Raw genomic sequence first — 14,838 nt, forward strand, 5'->3', positions numbered from 1 at the left:
TCTCTTCTCCCCTCTCTTCTCTTCGCCCATTGCCTGTTGGAAGCTTATGCTCTCCCTCTCAAGAGCATTAAAGCGTTGCTGTAGAAGGATCCTGTTTGTGTGCCGCGTCATTTCTTGCTGGCGGGAAGGTAGCGCGGGACAGTCTTTCTGTGAAAAGTATGGGATTTTGGCAAAGATTCCATTAAATGCATAGATAAATTGAGGTAGTGTATGTTAGATTAATGAGCAATTGAAGGGAAAGGGAGAGCAGAAAAAAAAGAGAAGTGTAGTCTGACCTTTGGTGGGACAAGGTTTATTCATGGAAAGGGGGCACTTTTGTAACCCACATGTGCAGATGACCAAAATACCTACTGAAGAAGATGGGACCTTATAACAGTGGTTCAGGGAATTACCCCGTAGTTCACGGGGAAGCTAGGAACTATAATCTTTCAGTAAGAAGCTATCTGGAACTCTTGAGAGGCCATTAAAAAAACAAAAATACAAGGCAAGGGTGTAATAGGTGTTTTCTGCTGAGGAGTGTCTCTGTCAGAGGGGATAGTTTAGGCTCCATTGAAGAGGGAGTCCTCTGGCCCTCTAGCAGCGGTAGAGCCTTAACTTGACTACCTGCAATGTAAGTCTTCTTAAGGGTACTTGGAAATAGTTATTAGTTGTTTTAGAGGTTTTGTTCACAGAGTAAAGTTGAGAAACTTTCTGGGAAGGTTGAGGGACAGGGAGGGAAAGAGGCAGGAGAAAGGAAGAGGACATGGCATTGATTCAGGGTGACAGCAACTCTTCCATTGCCAGACTGTTGCACCAAAATGAACTAGCAGAAGAAGTAGCAGGGAGCTACAGAGCATCAAAGAAAGGGAACAGGAGAAAATACAGGACTAATTTAAGAATTGTATCTGGACTGGGGTAAAAGGGATGAAGGCCCCTTTTAGCTAGCGTTTTACCACAGTATCTAAAACCAACCAATTCTCAACCAGTGGGTTAAATGACCTTTCCACAGAAGTCTTCTAAAACCACTGGGAAACACAGATGTTTACGTTAGGATTCCTAATAGTAGCAAAATTACAGTTATGAAGTAGCAATGAAATAATTTTATGATTGGGGGTTACCACAACATGAGGAACTGTTATTAAAGTATCATAGAACTAGGGAGTTTGAGAACCACTGAGCTAAAAGGTCTTTTGCAGATGTATCAAGAACAAATGGAGCTGTTGTAGAGTGAGAACTATTGGGAAAGCTTGCGCGGAACATTTTGTTTGGTTATAGAGCGAAGGTCAGTAAGTAAAGCATTTAAAAGACAGGGTAAAAGTACAAGTATAAGGAAAATAAGGAGAAAAGAAGTGATCCAGGGGAGGATCCAGAGTAGTGATCATAGAGGAATTTTAATCCAGCAATATGGCAGCTCTGACCAGATCCAAAGACCTTCTAATTCTGTGTGATCCAGCTGGAATTCAGACACACCATATACCATTAATCCTTCTGGCTGGAATATAGACATGTCCTCACTACACACCTTTAATCCCAAATAATGCCACTTAATTGAGGGGTCATCAAAGTGATGAATCAGAGAAAGATTTTGATAGAATGAGCAGAGATAGGATATACCCAACACTAAGGAGAATAAACAGGAAAGGGAGGTTATTAAAGAGCAGTGCAGGAAGAAAAAGTTAGTCAGTTGGAAGTCAATAAAGTGAGTGCAGTGCAGTGCAGTTAAGTTTGCTAGTGGTGCATGCAGCTCAGTACAGGTCAGCAGAAGCAGTCAAAACCAGAGAATAAGAAGGAGGCAGAAATTTAGAATAAATTATGAGAGTTAGCTTGAGCCAAGTACAGCAATCCAGCGAGAAGCTGAGAGAAGCCAGGTTGATTCAGTCAGCTTGGAAAAGAGTGTGAGCCAGAACAGCTGAGTTGAAACAGCAAGCCAGAGTTCAGAAAGAACTAGAAAGGCTGAACTTATTCAGCAGTAAGCTGAAAGCCTCTACTCAATTCTCTCCTTCTTTGATATCTCCATTCTAGTTTCTAACTAACAGTAAGAACATACACTATTTGCCTTTCTTTACCAACTTACTTCACTTGATAGACATAATGTCCTGCAGGCCCGTCCATATTTCTGTAAATGCTATTATTTTATTTTTAGAACCAAAATATTTAACCACATACAAAACATTTTTATCCATTTCTTTATCACAGTATCTTTAAAAATGAATACAATTTCAGTAAACATAAGGTTTACAGACAGAAGCCTGAAGCTGAAGCCTTCATAGTCCAGGCTTATAGGGTATTAGATCATAGGGAGACTAGAAGCTTCCAGGTCTAGTCCTGTGGATAGTTGCATAGAATCACTCTGGGCTCAGCTAAAGCCATGTATTCATGAAGCTTGGGTACAGTTCTCATCTTATAATATCATCTGAGGAAATAAAAGTGGCGTTTATGTTTATAGGTGCAGGAAGAAACCAGAAGCCCATAGGAGGAGGACTGTGGTTGAATTTTTCTGGTCTCTGTTGCTGGCCCTAGGCCCCATTTCAAACCAGCTAGGATTTGTTGGCAAAAAAAAAAAAAAAAAAATAGCATTGATCACAGAAGAGGGCACAAATGCCAGCCTTAGCAGGAGTCAGATCTTTTTAAATTTGGAGGGCTAAGACAGTCAAAGAGTTGAGCTGTTCCTGAATACCAGATTAAACCAATCTGAGCTGTCGAGACACAGAGGATAATTATGCAAAAAAGGCTTTAGTCAAGATGTTTTACTTCTGAGTTCCCAAAAGCAAAGTCCAGAGTGACAAAAAGGAAGATGAGGTGTGTGGCCCATGGCCTATTAGTCCACTTTCAGAGGGTACCCAAACTGTTTTTCAGGGCTTGGGGGTGTTGATCTGTTGGCGACTGCTTAGACCTGACATATGATAGGTGAGGGGAGCAGCTGATAGAGTGTCTCAGAAGAGGGTCCATCTGAGGAGACAGGATAAAACCAAACAGCTGGTAGAAGTCCAGAACATAAGCCAGGAGGTAATAACTGTACAACTCGGTGGGGAACATTAAGAGACAAAAGTTACAGGAAGAAAAATTTTATTTCAAGATTAACATGAATCAATATAAGGTTAAGTATAAAGTTAAGGTTAAATGAAATTGCACGGCTGGCTGGACCATGACCAGAGTTCTATAGAAAGCTCAGGAAACTGCAGTTAGATAGTTTAATATATCAGACTCCTGTATAAGAACCATGAACCTGAAATCTTTATAAAAAGAAGTCAGACAAAGTCAGCACCTAAGCAATGAGTCTGAATAGAAAGTGTCTGCGTGATAGTCTTTGTTTCCACATATAATAAACTTAGCATGTGTGTTTAAAAATATAAGCAATAGCATTGATTATTAATGAAGTAGAATAGTATCTCATTTAAAGTGCTTATTTGGATAGAAACCATTTGATAAAGTGGAATTTTAAAAATTGTCACTATCAGCTTAAATGACCATAGCTTATCTATATATAATAAATATATTTTATATTGTCAGGTTATATAAAGTGACAATTTCCATCTAACAAAAATAGATTATTTTTACTTCCCAATTTAAAAATACACACAGAGACAGTGACTGTCTTGCCTTCTCAGTAGTTTCTTCTCTAGAATATTTTAGAATATCGAAAGTCATTGCATGTCAGTGACTACACAGAACAACCAGAATGGTTTTCTAAAATTAACCCTATTAGCAGACCTTTTTACAAATCTCTGCATCCTCATCCTATACACTCAGCCAACAGATGAAAAATGAAAGCAGTCAGTCATGTCAAATCTGTAATAAGTAATTACCATAAGAGACTGAAATAAAAAGTAGGCAAAAGCCAACTCTGCACCTCCTGCCAATGGGCAAATCTCTAGGTTGCCATATACCTACAACAGTAAGCATATTTCTTAACGTCACTCTATTTACAATTGGTTAATTGTCCAGGCAATGGTGACTTACACCTTTAAATCCCAGAACTCAGAAGGCAGAGGCAGGAGGATCTCTGTGAGTTTGAGACCAGACTGGTCTACAGCACAAATTCCAGGACATCCAGGGCTACACAGGAAAAACCTGTCTCAGACTTAAAAAAAAAAAAATAAAAATAAAAATAAAAAATAAAAAATAAAAAAGATTGTTTAGGGGCCTAATTTGTAAAGGAAATTAAGTAACAAAATTATATGAGCTTTTGGCTTTTGGAATTTTCACAACGCCCTTATCTTCCTTGTAGGCTTTAAGTTAAGAGCATACACACTGGCCCTGCAGCTCTGTATATGGGTAGAGACTAGGTTGCATTCCTAAAGCTACATGGGTGAGCCCTAATTAGAGACAATGTTCTTCATCTGTTATCTCCTCTTGAAGCATCCCAGGGCTTGGGATATCACTTAATAGAATGATTTGTCTACAGATATAAAACCAACTCTCAAAGACATCACTTCAATATTCTGAATAACTTTCAAAGCGTTTTGTTGACAGAGTGTTTAGCATCCTTCTTTAATGAGGGAATATTGGTGGCTAGGGTGTGGACCTTGACTTAGCTTGTGCTAAGAAGAAGACTTGAATGCCAGGATAAAGGGTATGACTAATTGCTTTAGAGTGCAGGGACCATACTACCCAGTGGTAGGCTTATGTACAAGGTTCCTCTGTTCTCAGCCCACTCATAAGTCAGTTCAGGAGACACTGAAAGCAGAGTCGTTGCTATTTGCCTCTCTGTTGTTTGAGACATTTAGGATGTGGACGCAGACTCTGAGATCCTTCATTGGCTAAGACACTGCATCCCCCTGTCACATGAGGCATGAGAGACTTTACACAAGGAGGAGTTTTGCTGTTGTTGTTGTTGTTGTTGTTGTTGTTGTTGTTGTTTTCTTGGCCTACCTGCAGCTGGTTAGACATACACATCCAGAAAGTGGTCAGGCCTACGATTCAGGAGGCAGAAACAGCAGTCCTCTGGCTGGTCTTCTTTTCTATACATTCTTGTCTTGTAATGAGGCTAGCATAGGACTTACTCTGGTGGGATAGTGCTCCCTCCAAGGGAGCTTGTGCTCCATCAAATCAAACTACTTCGCTCTTGGGGTTTCATGCCATGTAGATGTACCATGGATTTATCCCATTTTACGCAAACATTTTTTTTCTAGTATAAAATGAAGTTTATTTGGGACATGGGAAGGAGCTGTGGGGAACAGAGTAGAGGCAGAGAAAGAAAGGATACAGAGAAGGAAGAAAGAGAGAGAGGAGAAATAAAGAAAAGAAAAGGCTGGCCAGGAACACATGAAGAGATAGAGGGGACAGGGCTTGAGAAAGAGAGGGAGGGAGAGAGCACATCCAATCTTTTATAACCAATTTTGATATACGTGGTTTTGAATGCTATTTTACATTAAACAGACTTTAAGCGTCCTTTAAACTTGCTTTGCTTTACCTGCTTTGGGCTTAGTTATGACAACATATGCAGAATACTGTGCATAAATATAGTCCATAGAGAGGCTGGGGACCTTATTTTTCTGATCCTATCCCAGCATCCCTTTACCAAATGTCAGGTTTTTATATGACTCCATCTTAAAACAAACCATCTTGGAGGCCTGGTATTGTTGTCTTAGTCTAAGACAGGGAAATACAGTGATAAGAAGAGGGCTACCCCATGCTCACCCTTAACCATGATGGCTGAAAAGTCATATGCCATGTGACTTTTAGTAAGATGGTGACTGAGTCCTATGGGTGGCAAAACAGCTGCCCGGTTGCTATTTACTCTAAGTCATCAGCCAAGAACATGTTGGCTCGATTTCATTTATGTATGTTCTATTTGGGGGTTTGCTTTGTATTTGGAATCAATGTACTTGTGGTTGTCCCTTGTTTCTTTACATTATTTGTATATAGACACTGCTGGTACTGCCTCTTAGAACTGCTTAGGGTTTTATTCCTTACTGTTGCATTGTGTAAATTTATTTCTTTAAGAAAAACTTTTACCTTCATTTTGAGTTTTTCACTAACCTATTGACCATTCAAAAAAAAAAAATGTAGATTTTTAAAAAAATTTACTGCATCTTTACTATGTTTGTAAATTTTCTAAAATTTCTCCCGTTGATTTCAAGCTTTTATTTTTCTACTGTTGTTAGAGAAAATACATGCTAAGATTTTAATTTAAAAAAAATTTTGAGATTCATTTTGAGGCCTAGTATATAGCCTGTTGTGTTAATTAGCTTATGGATCTCTAGGGAAAATCCCCTGACAGAAACTACTTAAAGGGGTTGGGGCAGTTCAGAGGTACACAGATACCTCATGGTGAGGAAGTGTGAAGCTGCTGACAGCACTGTGTCTCCACCTAGAAAGAAGAGAGATGGATACTAGTGTTCAGCTCAATTACTTTTTTCTTTTTTTAATTCAGGCTGGGACCCCAGCCAATGGAATGATGTTACCCTTATTCAGGTGGGTCTTCCTTTCTCAAGTAATTCAAACAATCCTCTGGTGATTCGAAATATGATTCAGTTGACAACCAAATTAGTCATTACACCTTGCTAGTGAACGTGTCCATGGATGTGAGAGAAATGTGTGTTCTGTAGCTACTCGCTAACTTTCTCTCAAGTATTTGTTATGTCTACTTGGTGCTATGTAGTTTAACTCTTATGTGTTTCTGGGTTTTCTCTGGTTACTTTTACTTTGTGGGAGAAGATGAACTATGTCCATTACTGAAAGCAGGATGTTGGGAGCACAAAGGTCCTTGTGTTGACAGATCAGTAGGGAAATCAGCAATGGTAATCGTGCAGGGTTGTCTCTTCAAAGAAGGAAATACGTGTTTTCCACACAGAAGTCTGGTTGTGGAGATGGTTAATCATGTGACCTTTGCTCTCTGTAGAGCGAGACCCCTTCCAAATCCTCCAGAATGTTTGTTCCAGACTCTTTCTCACTAGACCTGAATCTTTATCCTTGTTTCTCAGTCAATAGGACCCATCCGTAGGGGAGATTCACATGTATAGTCCAAATGACCTCACTGTCTATATGATAGAGACTGCTCCATAGCCTTTCCTAGACCCTTAATCTAATACATGTAGCCTATCTCTAGAATCTTCTTGGAGGAAATGGCATGAACTTTGAGTTGAGTTTTGATGTCAGTATGCCTCCTTGTGCATAGAGAATTTTATTATACTAGGAAGCACCCTCCCCCAAATTATATTGTGCTTAAATATGCTAACAATAAACAAACAACCTGGTGTCAGACTCTCTGGAAGTTTGAAGCAGCACTGTGTAAGTGAGCCTAAACCAAGTTTCCCTTCTCGCCTCTCAGGTTCTTTTATTCTTTTCTCTGATGGCAGTGACACTTGCAGGGATCCCCAACAATAATATATTTTTGTCTGTGTCTCTCTCAGATCTTTCTTTGTTGAACTGAGCGCATCTATATTTACAATGGCTGTTTCCTCCTCTTTAGTTAAATAATGACCTTGTCTCTATAGTTTTTAATTTAATGTTTATTTCGTCTGACAGAACTCCTTTTGTACGTTTGCTGTCACTCTATAGATAACACAGATAGTCCCTCTACAGTGTAATGCTGCTTGGAATAAGTAGTAAACATTACTGTGTGAAACACATGCCATAGAAGCAGAGAACAGATTGGAAGAGATAGAGGAATGAGGTGTGTTAAAAACAAAGCGGGGGAGATTACATAAGTGTTTTTGGAATAATAATTCTGGCTTCAAGGTTCAGCAAGAAGGATGGCATCATTACATCTATAAACAGGCAGCTGTTGGATACATGTCACTGCAGATGTATGTTCTGAATAGGGCCACAGTGGCTTTCCACAAGGTTGTAGTTCTGATAGTCTTTCCTAGTTATTCTTTTTACCAGGCACACACATGTAAGATTCTCTCTTTTCCTAGACTCCAGCATTAGTTATTTATCTGTCTGTTACTTTTTGTTTTTACTTAGGGCTCTGTTTCAATCCTTGGAACTTTCACAAAGGAATATCCTATCAGTAGATTATGTGTTTCCTCAGGATATAAAAAGGCTGTGCTATTTCCCTTTTCTGTGACAGGCAAAAATGCAGTGGGAAATTAAGGAGGTCATAATATCTAGGCAGAATGACTTTGCCTTTGATCTTTATGGGGGATAGGAGACATAGCTTAGCTGTGGTGATTTGCTGGCAGGCTTCTTTTGCCATTGGGAGAGCCAAGGTCATCTGACTGAATAGAAAGTGGTTACAATTATGTTTTACTAGTTTAGTAGCATGAATACCTTTTAACTTCTTCCACTAAGACAATAACAAAAGCATATACTCACACACACTCAATCACATATAAGAGAGAGAGAGAGAGAGAGAGAGAGAGAGAGAGAGAGAGAGAGAGAGAGAGAGAGAGAGATCCGGAATTTTCAGCATGAATGTCTTTCCAAGGACACAGGACTCAGGTGAAGTTCAGTATTATAAGAGCTCCCTTAACCTTAGTTCTGCATGGCATGGCTTTTTTTTTTTTTTTTTCCCAAAAAGTAGGACGTTGGACCCAGGAACTAGACACTGAAGCTACTCTGAGCCAGAAAATAGGTTAGGTTACTCTTTCGGCTTCCAGCAGGCTAATGAGCAAAGACAAGAGCATGCCCAGTATGGCAAGGAGACACTTTATACTAGGCTTCTCTCTCCTCCATGAGATTTAAAGCTGTTAGGAGGAGGGTGAGGGGAGTGGCAAGAGGTTGCCAAGGAGATAGAAGCAGTCCTCAGATCCTCAGAGGAAGCTCACCAGCTCACTCATACAACCGGACTGGACTGAACATTCACTGCCCCCGATCTTTCCTGTTCTGTTGTCTCCGATCCCTCGAGGGACCCTTCCTCCCCTACCACAACACAACCTAGCTTTCTCTGACCCTCACAGGTAGTGAAAACTCTCTTTTCAAGTTAAAAACAAGTTCCTGCTTGCTTACATACAGTGTTTAGAATTGACTGATTTTAGAATAAAATGTACAGCAAAAAGCCTCCAAACTGCTGCTTGTTAATCTGTTTTTATTTTCCACCATATTTCTCTTTACTTTGAAAATTCCAGTGAAGTTTGTGTGTGCCTGTGTGTGCGTTTGAACAGAACATCCTTCCTAGTTCTCCTTTCTGCAGAAACCTCCTACTTCTCCTACTCTTCACAAAAGCAGCTTATTCTAAGCTTGGAGATCACCCCTTGAAGCTTTCCTGGATTTTACTATCTGCAATAACCTCCCTGGCACACAGCTCCCTCCTTCAGAATGTTTATTTTGCTGGTATATTTACTGTCTTTCCAGGACAAGGAAGTAATTTTGTCTGACCCATTCAATGCTCACTGTCAATCAGAGCATATGATTCACACTAATAGCTCCCTTTCTCTTTCTGTATATTTCTTTGTAGGGAAAAAACAAGATATCTTAGAGATGTGTTAACCCTACATCCCCCATGATGATTAATCTATATTATCAATTTGATAGGACCTAGAATCACCTAGGTGACAGGTTTCTTGTGCCTCTGAGGGCTTATCTAGATGAAGTTAGTTGAGAAAGGAAGACCCACCCACTGTGACACCATTCTATAGGCCAGGGAGCTACAATGAATAAAAATGAGAAAATGAGCTGAATATAAACATTTATTGACCTCTGCTTCCTGATTGTAGATGCAATATGGTGGCAGCCTCATTCTTCGTTCCAATATGTCACCTGATGTGTAGTGCAATCTCAACCTAGAGAGACTACCAGATAGGTAAGTAGAGAAAAGATTTGACTGGTGTCTTAGTGCTCTATTGCTGTGAAGAGTCACCATGACCACAGGAAGACTTATAAAGGAAATAATTTAATTGGGGCTTGTTTACAATTACAGGGGTTTAGTCTGTTATCAGCATAGCAACATGAGGCAGATGAGGTGCTGGAAGTATAGTTGAGAGGTCTGCATTTGGATCTGTAGGCAGCAGGAAGAGAGAGGCACTGGTTTTGGCTTGGGCTTTGAGAACCTCAAATCCTACCTCTGTAGGACCCCTATTTTCGGGGACCCCCCCCCGAAGTCACGGGAGTCAGGATTTCCCAGGAAATACGAGAGGCCTTCTTATTGTAAAAGCAAGAGGTAGTTTAATGGCGGAGCTCTGGGCCAGCACGTACCTCATGCAGGAGGCAGAGGTGCTGACCTCATGGCCTGAAAGCTTATAAAGGAAATATAAAGGGGTTTTTATAGGGGGAGGGGCTAGCAAGAATTGGCGCGGTTACCCGTGATTGGCTCATTTAAACGTACACATTTGCAGGATGGTACGTGCAAAGGCAGGAATGCTAGGAGACCTGAGGGGTGGGTCAGCGGAACATTTGGTTCAGTCCCAGGAATGTTCCAACAGTGGCCTGCCCGGGTGTGCCCAGGCTTGTCTCACTGTGCTCTCCGCCTCAGGCTTCCAAGCTTACAAACAACTATTTCTCTGGACATAAGTTGCATGAATCCCAGGCCTTAAATTTCATTTCTCTACACCTCCAGTGGTACACTTCTTCCAAAACCTCCTAAATCTTTCAGAAAGTGCCACCCTCTGGTGTCCAAGCATTAAAACCTATGTGCCTATATGGGACATCCTTATTCAAACCAGAAGTGGGTAAAGTAAATGTATGGATCTTTCACCAGTCATAAAAATGACTCTTTGGTGGAGGAAGATGATCTGTGACAGGAAGTGGAAAAGGAGGGGTGAGTGTGAGCAGCATTCATGACCAGCATGTAAGGTGATCACAAAGAAATCTACTATTGTGTATGCTATTATGAAAAGTATTGGCCCGGGCTTCAACCACCCACACCCCAACCTCACCCCCAATCCCCTCCAAGATCCTGTTGTCAGCATGAAGGAGATTCATTTGCCCCAGAGAAACAAAGGGGGGGGGCGGATAAGAAACAAAGACAGGAGATAGAGGATGAGTGATGAAGGAGAAGAGGAAGGGAATGGGGGGCTGGGGAGGGATAGTGGGGAGGATATTTGTGCCTCTGGATAAGAGGAGACAGACAAGGCCTATAGGAAAATGGTGATTTCTAAAGGCAAAATGGGAAAGTCTGTGTTAGGATGTGGTGCTTGATTTTAATTGGGCATATTCATCAGGTGAGCTTTTGATTGCTGTGCTTCAATACTTTAATAGCTGAACCCAATGAACCTTGGGGGCTAGCTTTAGTTATGTAATCTAGCAGTTTTAGCCAGACAAAGGGAATGGGAAAAAGGTCTGCCAGAGCAAAGGTCACCACTCTTGAGAGGGCCAGAGTCCCTTCATATGTTACTTTAAAAAACAAAGTGCACTTACTGAGAAAAAGAAAACAGGTTTGGGATAAATCAATATGTAAAACTCAAACCCACATCTTCTTTCGTGGTTATATATTCATTGTGGAGGGTAAAAAAAATTTTCTCTATAATTATGAGCTTTTGCAACAAAATATCTAGACATTTCATTTACTGAAATGGGGAAAGATAGGACTGCTTTAAGGGGAGGGAAATGATTCAATATAAACAACATAATAAAGTATATATGAAAGTCTCACTTGATATACTTGTCTTGATGATGATATGTTGTTGTTTTTGGATGAATTGATTACAAACATTGTGGGGTCATCAAAATTCTTAAGTTAAAAACTAGCCCTTGTTCTTAGTAAATAGTCAGCTCGCTTTCTAAAGTGAGAAAAACTCATTATATCAAAAGGAAACAAAAAAAATCTCAATTTAATAAATTGAATGCAATACTTCTCAGTACACTAGTAGAATTTTCATGAAACTAGACAAATTGATAGTTAAGTACATCAAGAAAAAGTACATATAAAGAGCCAATAACATGTTTTGAAAATATATCAGTAAGAGGATTTGTTTCTCTGCTAAAAATAAAAAATATCTATTACCACAGTTATTAAAACTAGCTAATATTATCTTCTAATTAGATATTTTGGCAGAGTAAAATAGATTTCAGAAACAAACTAATGTATGTAGAAATATACTTCATGATAAAGCTGACATTTTATATTAGTGGAAAAATATAACACATTTAGAAAAAAATTAATAAAATTATATAAACATGGAAATGATTAAAAATCAATACCTATCTCACGCCATAAAAAGATATGTTTCTAAAGTACTAAAAAGCAAAATATAAAAGTCAAATCTATCACGTATAATGGATGGTTTATGTATACTATCCCAGGATTCTAGAGACTGAGGTCGGAGAGTTGCACCAGATCTTCACATAAATGCTGTTGGTTGTCCATGGAAATCCGTAGAGGTTCAGATCTGTGGGAACCAGATAGAGGGTTAGGCTTTCAACAATGCCACCAGTAGCCCAACCCTAAGTCTAGCAGGCTGGGTAGTAACTGGGGTTTAAGGGAGGGTGACAGACAGAACCAGACTTCTCACCAGAAAAAACGGTAATGATTGATTATTTAATTCAGCCGTTTCTCCTTCCACTTTCTCCATTTTGGGTGCAACAGCTAGGAAGACACGGAAAGCAGAAAGATCAGAAGTTCGAACCAAAAATGCGCTAAGGGTCAGGGTTTAACAGCTGATTGGTTCCATCTTGTATTCATTTGCATAGACCCGTACCCCTGCCAATCAGAGTCCATCTGAGTCTACAAAATAGGGTCTAAAGGTTCAGGATTGACAGACACGTTGGATAACTAACTACTCCCAGGAGAAAGAGAAGGAAATTTCAGAGTCTGAAATTGGAGTCCCATACAGACTCCAGCTCCTAATCCGATTCTAGCTCTCAGCTGGCCCCTGGCTGTGACAGGAGTGGGGTAGGGAAGTGGGCGTGGGGTGGGACAGAACTCTAAGGCTTGCCAGAGAAAGATCAGGTTCTCACTGCTTCTACTCACAGAAATATTGCACCTGCTTTATATGTTGGAAATGTTTCCTGCTTCTGGGCTACCTTCTGCTTCAAGAACCAACATTACTACCTCAGACTTTGAGCTGCATGGAAAGACTTGTTGGGCCCGTCAGACCTCTTCTGTTACTTGATGCCCTGGTCTCTACATACTTACTTGGCAATGGATGCTCTCAGTTGGCATCCTGAGACCCTCTTAACACTTAAAGCTGCACTGCTTGTCAATAATCTCTCAGTTGACGCCACAGTGCCTATTGAGGTCATGGAGCTGTAACACAGACACTTTTGGTTGGCATCTTGCTGCCACTCTAGGTCTCAGGGTTTCTACTTCACATTTTGATTCTTAACTCCTAGGCAAATACAATTCTACCTATTTTCATCACTGTCTGCCCAGTCCATTCTTGGCAAGAAGGGCAAGAGAAGAACCCTAGGTAGAAGAGAGGACTGTCTCAGCACCACCACTGCAGCCCCCCTTTATCATTTTCTGCTGTCTCAAATCAGTGTGTGGAAATATTTTCATTCAGCCTGAAGGATGTTGCTAGCATTAATTATGTAGCATTTCTTCTGGGAACAAATTCTCCTCGCTTTTATTTTTCTGAAAACATTTTTGTCTCGCATTCAGTTTGGAAAGATGTTTTCTTAGGATAGAAAATTTTAAATTGATAGGAATTTTCTTTCAGTTCCTTAAGGACATGTTCACACTACTTTTTGGGTTACCTGTTACTGAAACTAGGTCTGTGGTGGGCTTGTTTGCTCCCATCAATACTGCGTCCCCAGGTGTTTATTTGTATAGCCATTTGCTTTTTCAAGTGTTTTCCTGAATGTTGGTCCTCGGCCAGTTGATTGTGATGTGTTTAGAAATAATATTCATTGTGTTTAGTATAGCTCTACTTTATTAAGCCTCTTAAATCTAGAGATTTAGATTATCAATCAAATTCACAGTTTCCCAGACTTTATTTCTTTAAAATTGTCCATTTCCTCTCTGTCGCTTCTTTCTGAGNCTCCAATAGAAATTAGACTGTATGGATGATGTACTCATAGTTCAAAAAAGTCCATTTTCAGTAGTTTTCTTTTTCTCTTTGTGCTTCTGTTTGCATAGTNACTTTCTGATGAAAGTCAATGATTCTTTTCTCTTGGAAATTATAATCTACTGATATATCACACCTGTGAAATGTTTGTTCAAGGTATTGCATTTTCAAAGCTAGACATTTCATTTGTTATTTTGTAAGTGTCCTTCAAGTCTCTTTAAATCCTTGAGCATAATTATAATGGATGCTTTTGTGTCTTTATCTGCCGATTCAATTGTACTTGACAGTTCAGAATCTCCTTATAGCTTTTACTTTCTGCTGTGGGGTAAGTATTTGTGCTTCTTTCAATGTCTTATACTGTTTTTTTGTTTGGATGCTGGATATTGTGATTTTGAAGTTATAGAGTGTTTACATTTGGTTTATTTAAATATTTTAGACATTTGCTAAGCAGTTGCCTGAGAGTCCCCTCTGTCCTATTAAGGTTTGTCTTTAGTGTCTGGGGTGGTTTACAACAGCCACCACTCTAGGACTCTAAGCTTCTCTACAGAGGCTTGACTTTTCTGGTATTTGTCCTGTGTGCCTTGTGAATGTAGCAGTGGATGTCCTCCCTGGCTGATAACTTCAGTATCTCTCAACCCTGTGTGGGCTTGGGATGGTGTAGTGGCTATTCCTGGTTGTCAACTTGCCTATATTTGAAATGAACTACAATCCAGAATTGGAAGACTCACCAGTGAACCTAATCTGGAGGCTGGGAGATAGAAGTTTCTGATCTGGATCTTGGTATGGAGATCTTGAGACACAGTGGTGATTGAATTCAGAAGATTAAGACAGGGAGATNTCTGAGTCCGAGGTCATCTGGGATTAAAGGTGTGGTGGCACACACCTTTAATCTGGGCTACACCTTCTGCTGGGGACCATATAAGGACATTAGAAGAAGGGAGTCTGGCTCTCCCTCTTGCGCCTTCTTGCCGTGTGGGACTCAGCAACTGCTAGATCCTTGGACTTCCATTCACAGCTACTACTGAACCAT

The sequence above is a fragment of the Mus pahari genome, chromosome 2, assembly GCF_900095145.1.
Source record: "Mus pahari chromosome 2, PAHARI_EIJ_v1.1, whole genome shotgun sequence".
NCBI lineage: Eukaryota > Metazoa > Chordata > Mammalia > Rodentia > Muridae > Mus > Mus pahari.